The sequence below is a fragment of the Anser cygnoides genome, chromosome 18 (genome assembly GCF_040182565.1).
Source record: "Anser cygnoides isolate HZ-2024a breed goose chromosome 18, Taihu_goose_T2T_genome, whole genome shotgun sequence".
NCBI lineage: Eukaryota > Metazoa > Chordata > Aves > Anseriformes > Anatidae > Anser > Anser cygnoides.
The window spans coordinates 12,879,873-12,886,652 of record NC_089890.1 but is presented as its reverse complement, the minus strand read 5'-3'; positions in this window follow the sequence as shown (position 1 = coordinate 12,886,652).

Here is a 6,780-nt window from a genome sequence, read left to right as displayed (position 1 = left end):
GTTCTCTTAATTGCAAATATTGCCATGAATTTTCTCTTCCTTTTAACAGTTGGCATATAGTTATCTCTTATGTTGATGTTCATTTGTGACTGCAAATGAAAAACAGTTCAGCAACTTTTTTTGGTATATTTGGTGCTTGGGGAAAGATTGTTTCTTCAGTGTTAGCATCCAAGAGGATTTCCGTAAACTGTGCTGTGGTATCTCTTAGAGGCTTTCAGTACAATGCAATCCCTTTGCCCCCTTTTACTATCAGACTTAATTTCATGCTGAATTTAATTCATACCTTTTTAGGGGTATGAATTTGACAGCTAATTGAAATGGCTCCATTGTTTTTGCCATGGTTGTACAGTGAAGGTGTGTCACTGTTAATGTTCATTTCAGTTTTTCTAGGTCTTGAAAAAAATAGTCCTAGAAGCAAACCACAAATATATGATTTTGCATTCCAGTCATAACCCTGCAGAAATTACAGCTGTCAGAACTCATCACTGCAATTCTAACATAATTATTACAAATATAATCTATTTAATGCTGCAGGATGCCTGTTCTGACAGGCATTGAAATGACCCTATGGACATGCTATAGACTGCAATTTTGTGCCCCTCTTTTTCAGATATTGCTCTACAAAATCAAGAGGCCTGTCATTCAAAGCCATGCTTTGGGAATGTACTAAGGGTATAATTTTTCAAAATTAAATGGCATCGTTTGTGTCCACTAATGAGAAAAAAATGTGTATTCTGAATGCCTAATTGATCATCTTAAAAGAACATGTGCCACCATATTGGATACATGAAAAGTTTCTGTGTAAAGCTCTGATCATGGTGATGCATTTCCTCGTGGATTTTTATGAACAGACTATGATGATCAGCTATCAGATTGCACATGAAAGTGTTTTTAATTATAGCCAAAAAATGAAGTGCTTGAGATAATATTGGAGAAAGCAGCACACAGATGACACAAAAAAAGCTATAGTCCATGTTTAGTTGAAGTATTACTGGTAATGCTGATTTTCAATTGATATTCAGTGGTGACTGTTGCTATAAAGAAATACTGTAACACCAGCAACATACTGTAGTGGATTTGTTTCTTTAACAGGCCATTGATTTTTATTTATTGATTTTACTATGTGTGTGTTTTCCATTAATAAGGCGTACATGGAAATATTCTTCAAGGATTTGTTTCTCTCCAGTTCAAGGAGACAGTGTGTGAGAATCTATTTTCTCTGGAGATGTCCTATGCAACATGACATTATTTGTCTATTATGCACCACTCCAGTGTGCATAATACGTGCATTTACAGCATTGAATTTATTTAGTTTTTTCATATTGGTGAAACAGCTGGACTCTCCAGTTTGCGGTGCTTTCAGGCTGTTGCAGATGTCTGTGTATGGTGAGAAGTTGGGCTGTTTTTTGGGCTCCCTTTTGGCCACTACCTTTGTCTGGCTAGTCCAGTTAGGTTGTTATGCCTGTAGTAAATACTTGTTATTAAGGTGGGAAATTAACAAAAAGTGTACTGTTAGAGGTCAGTCTGTAGCTGGCATATTTAAATAATTTGATGTAAGGAAACTTCATGTGATGCTCACAGAACAAATGGCTTTTTAGCTAGTCATATAAGGCTGTTTCAGAAAAGAAAACAATCTGAGATATAGGAGTACCATCCGATGCTTTTAATCCATTGAGAACAAGCAGTGTTCAGGTTGTATTCAGTGTTATGTTCTGACATGTTGAGATGCCAGGTAGGCTTCTTCTGACTATGAAAATACAAATCAATATATAGTGAAGAAAATCTTTATTGAATATGGTACTTTAAATGTTATTACAGGAACAGCTCTGGCAACGGCAAATCAGCACTTACAGTTTATTGCTAAATGCTGTAGGTCTCTCAGTGCTATGTTATAAAAATGATATTGTATTAAATGTATTGTAGCATGTGGCTTTTATAAAGCCCAAGAGTAATTCTTGGAAAAACTAGATCATTCTGTCCCTATAGAGACTACAATTTATGGCACTAGTACTGCAATTTTGTAGTGAGGGGGAATAACTGCACTGTTTATCTTCATCATTTTCAGGTCTTTTACGGTATTCAGGCTGAGGAGAGCAACAGAGTAAGAAATCTGCAATGTTAAGTTATAGCCACTCCTGTGCTTCTCATTACACATCTACTCACATTATCACAACTCACCCAGGTCACTAACAAGAAGCTCAGAAGGCTCTTGTTCTTGTACATGCTTTTTGAAGGGCTGAAATGGTTCTATCCCCCTGCAAGCTTATGCTTCTTTGTTTGCTCATGAGTGGCTAGTTCTTTTTTCTGTGCTTACACACTTGCAAAAGACCTGAAGGAATTGTCAATGGTTGACCACGTATTTGGATGATTCATCTTCACTGGTGCCAGTAGATTTGCTTTGATTTATGCCAGTTTAAGATCTGGTTTTGTTTTGTTCATGTCCTGAAGGTATTGTGATTTTAAATCTTTTCATTCAACACTACCTTTGCCATAGAATTCTGCGACTAGATTTTAAAAAGGCTGTAACTTACTACTGTACTGCATAGGTTTTTACCGTAATTTATATGTATTCTATTCTATTGATTTCAAGTCTCTGCAGCTCATGAGCTCTGTCATGCTCGTGAAATGCTGGTGAGAAATGGCAATGTTTTGCATTGGTAAAAAGACAAGCTCACGTGGACAGGGGATGCCTGAGACTGGAGGGGAGGGATCCTTCCATTTACAGCCTCACCGTTGTATTGAAAAACTCTTCTAAAACATCTTTCTATATTTCCAGGATGGGGTTCATTTTTTTCGGAAGTGTTGCAGCTCATTGAAAGAAAATCACAATGAAAAAAAAGTTGACATAATTTTAAAAGTGAATATGACAATTACAGTATTTTTGGTAGTAGAGCAGGCATGGAATTTGAGGGTTACAGTCTCCTCCCATCACTTCTGTGGAGCAGCAATACTAGCTGCTAGCTCATATGTTTGGTAAATCAGCAGCTAATCACAACTGCTAGGCCCTCACGTGTTTTTAGGTTGAAACATCTCATCTTTGGAGGGAGCTTAGCAGTTCTGCAACACTCAGAAGGAATTATATGGTGTTTGTATCTCTCACAATTAATTTGATTTCTTTATGCTATTTGATAGATCTGTGTCATGTGTTCTTTCTCCCCTCGCTGATGATTATATCTCGCATTCCCTCAGCAGTAACACATGCGATGCCTGACCTCAAATTGAGCCAGCGTCTTCCAGGCAATGTGTATTTGTGTCAGTCAGGAGGGTGCAGGAGCTCAGCTCACGCATTCATGCTCCATTACTCACCCCTGCACTGTAAGAAGGAAAGTTGCTTCCCTCTGGGCAATTGTAATTCTTCAGCTCAATAGCTGAAATTCAGCTTTGAATTTATTCAGCCTAGCTGGATATTATCAGTTTATTTCCGTGTGGAGAAACGGAGCAAAGGAGAGAGAGGGAAGAGCAGAAACCCTATTGCTCTTGTAGGGCTCACAATGGGATTTACACTGAACCTCGATGTTTTTCATATAAATATTTCAAGACTCTTATCTCTATAAAGGTTAATCTGGGAAATGCAAGCTCTCTTGTTCTGCCTCTTCCTCCCCTCCTTCCCCAGGGAAGGAGAAAGCAGAGCTAAGAAAGGAGTGCAAAAACCATAGAAAAGAAGGTGCAGCCTACTTTCATCTCTGAAGCATGACTGCTGTCAGTGAACTCGGTGCAGAAGAGTCAGTTATGCTGTGAAATGGTTCTCTTTTGGCATGCTGCACAGTAGCTCACTTGGTTTTCCTTGATCAGAAAAAGCTGTGCCCTTGTGCTGGGCTGCTGCAGCACTCTTGCTGTTTTTCTTTCCTGCTCTGGCACGAGGTCCTGTGTGCTTTTCTCACTGGGGGAAGGAGCTGGGTATCACTAGAAAGCATCTGCTTGTCCCTTGCAACTTCTTGGGGCAGGCTCCTTTGAGAACAGAAATTTTAAAATAGCCAGTGTTGGATCTGTGGTTTGCATCACAGGTACGGGAAGCTGCTTCAGTGAGCTGCTACCACAGTGGTGGGAGGCTCACCAGAGGGGGGAACATGGATTAACAGGAGGAGCCACAAAGGTTTCTCCTAGGGCTTTGTTGTCTTAACCCATTTCCTATGCTCTAGGGAGCACCTTTCTGGGAAGTGAGATGTTTGATCTCCTTCAAACCCCTACAGGTTATTTGCTTTTGGGGCTGTTGGGAACAGAAACCTGTCAGCAGCACCGGTGAACTGCCTGTGGTGAAAGGCCCCTCTCCATCACTGCTGGTGAAATGATACCCCTGTAGCTCTGTATCAGGAAGGTCTTTCTCAGCTGTATTGGCTCCTTAGGCATGAATGTGGCACTGCTGGTGTCTGAATTGATATGTTACTTCCAGAACTGGAAATGTAGCACTGAAATTTGAAAGGAAGTTTTAGCATTTAACAGAGCCTTATGGAAGCACCCTTGTGTGGAAATTCCACCTCAGGGTTATTGATGGTTCTGATTAATTCATGAATTTAATAATGTTGTCTGGGTCATACAATCAATCCAGCCACACCTCCAAGAATTCATGGTTCATGGCTGTATTCCTCACACTTTGTAAGAGGAGAAAAAGGAGCAGTGTGAGAAAGAAATCAAAAAATATTCAGGATTAGAATTTTTTAAGGTTTATTGAGTATTCAGAGCTTCAAGCCCTTCTTGCTTGAAAAGGAAAACTTTTGAGAGAGAAATGTAAAATGCCCTTTTGTACCCTCACAGTAGAATTAACAACTTGGATCAAAGAAATTTGGAAGTCAAGTGCTACCGTGTTTTGATGCTTTCTGTAAGAATCTTATTTCTAAACAAAAGGTAGAAGTTAAGATATAAGAGGATAAACAGAGTGAAGACCAATGCAGCAGATAACTGTATCACGAGGATCTGAGTTAGATGTGTTTATGTAGGATTCAAGTAATCTGATGGCAAATTGTAAAGGACCAAGGACAAACTCTTGTTTTTGCTGAAATAATGGTTTGTTCAGGATGGGTGCCTGGATTTCAGTGAAGCACTGCTGACTTGTATCAGCTGAGGATGAGAGGATTGGTTTCCTTTGTGTTATTAGTACTTTCTGTTTAGAACTGTGCTGTTTAAGTATAAGCTCATTGCAAAGTACTGCAGTGCATGACAAATCTTACATCAAATTATCAAGATGACTTATATAAGTAGGATTAAAAGTCATTCATTCAGAAATTCAGACATTTCTTCCCCTGGGGCATATCAGCATACAGCACAACTTATTATTAACTCTGATAATGTTTGTAATGGAGAGGGAAATGTATGAGATATGAAGACCATGGAGTGCAGAACAATCATCTTCTGACTTCATAGTGGATGGGGTGGACAACCTGCAAGCACGCTTCTTGCATGTGTGGGAAATCTTGCCACAGAAGTCTTGCCCCTGGACTGTTCACTTAGTTGTCTGTCTTGGTTTCATCACAATCCCATCAACTGAAAGTGGGGAGTAAGAGGAAGGATGAAAAAGTAAAGAGATTAAAAAAAGTGGGAAAAGAGACGTGGGAGGAGGAATACTTAACAGATCTTAACAGGTCTCTCTTAACAGATTGAGTTTTGAGGGGTTTAAAGAAAAATAAAAAATATTGTTGGCAAATGTCATTCAATTTTTATCATATTTTGTGTAGAACTTCATGAATTTTTGAATTTGTACTGATAATTTGAAGACATTCATTAACATTTTGAATGAAATGAAAGATAGATGTTTAATTCCCAAATATACTAACTGTGCTTAGGAAATTGCCTGGTCTTTGTTTTGTTTGAGGCTGGAAGGTGCTGTTTACAGCTCTCAGTCACAGTAAATGTAGCAATTCTGTGCCATGATCAAGCAAGTCACATTTCCTGACATGAGAATGCAGGGGAATATTTGAAAGACTCTGACCTATTCCTACCCTGAGGCTGAAATCCTCTTTCCAGCTTGCCTCTGGAAAAGCTTTCTACCCTGGACTCCCAGTGGGTTGCAAACCAGGTTTATACATCTGCAACAATGGAGCATTAATGTTTGGCTGACGGCTTGCAAGACGAAAATGACTGCATTTCAGTGCAGAATTTCTCATGACAATAGTAATGTTGGATTAGTTTTTATGCTTTAAGTAATTAGGCTCTGACAGATGATGTAAAATTTATTTTCACTTATTTGTGTTAAACTGGATGATTTCTTTATTCAGATTATCAGTGCTGCAATATAAATTGAAAACCCATCCGTGCTACTGGGAAGTGGACATGGAACCTCAGATTTCTATTGGGGCTCCTCACTCAGGAGCTAGTCATTTCGTCTTTTGTGTTGGTCCATGGAAATCAGAAAGCTCCTTCAGTTTTAGATAGCCATTATAGTTCTATATAAACCTCTTGAAAAGGCACTGTATATATTGTTTTGTACGCTTAGGCAGAACAGATGCCCTCACTTAGGGAGAGCATAGCACTGAGATTAGTTAGCTGGAAAATACTGAACTTGGTGGTTCTTTACCATATGTTCTTTCAACAAGACCACTGACTTTGTGTGTGTCCATGTGTGAGATCCTATTATTTTAGTATGTGTAAGAAAATATTGGAAAATTGTTATTTTTAAACGTTGAGGCACTCTGTTTTGACCTTTTTATTACAAGAAGTTTGTCATTTTGTTTAGAAGCAATTTATTGTTTCAACACCTATTTCATTAGTTTTATAACAAAAAAACAAGCAAATATTTCAAATATACGGAAGTGTTCTGATTAACCCACCAAATGTATTTGAAGTGTC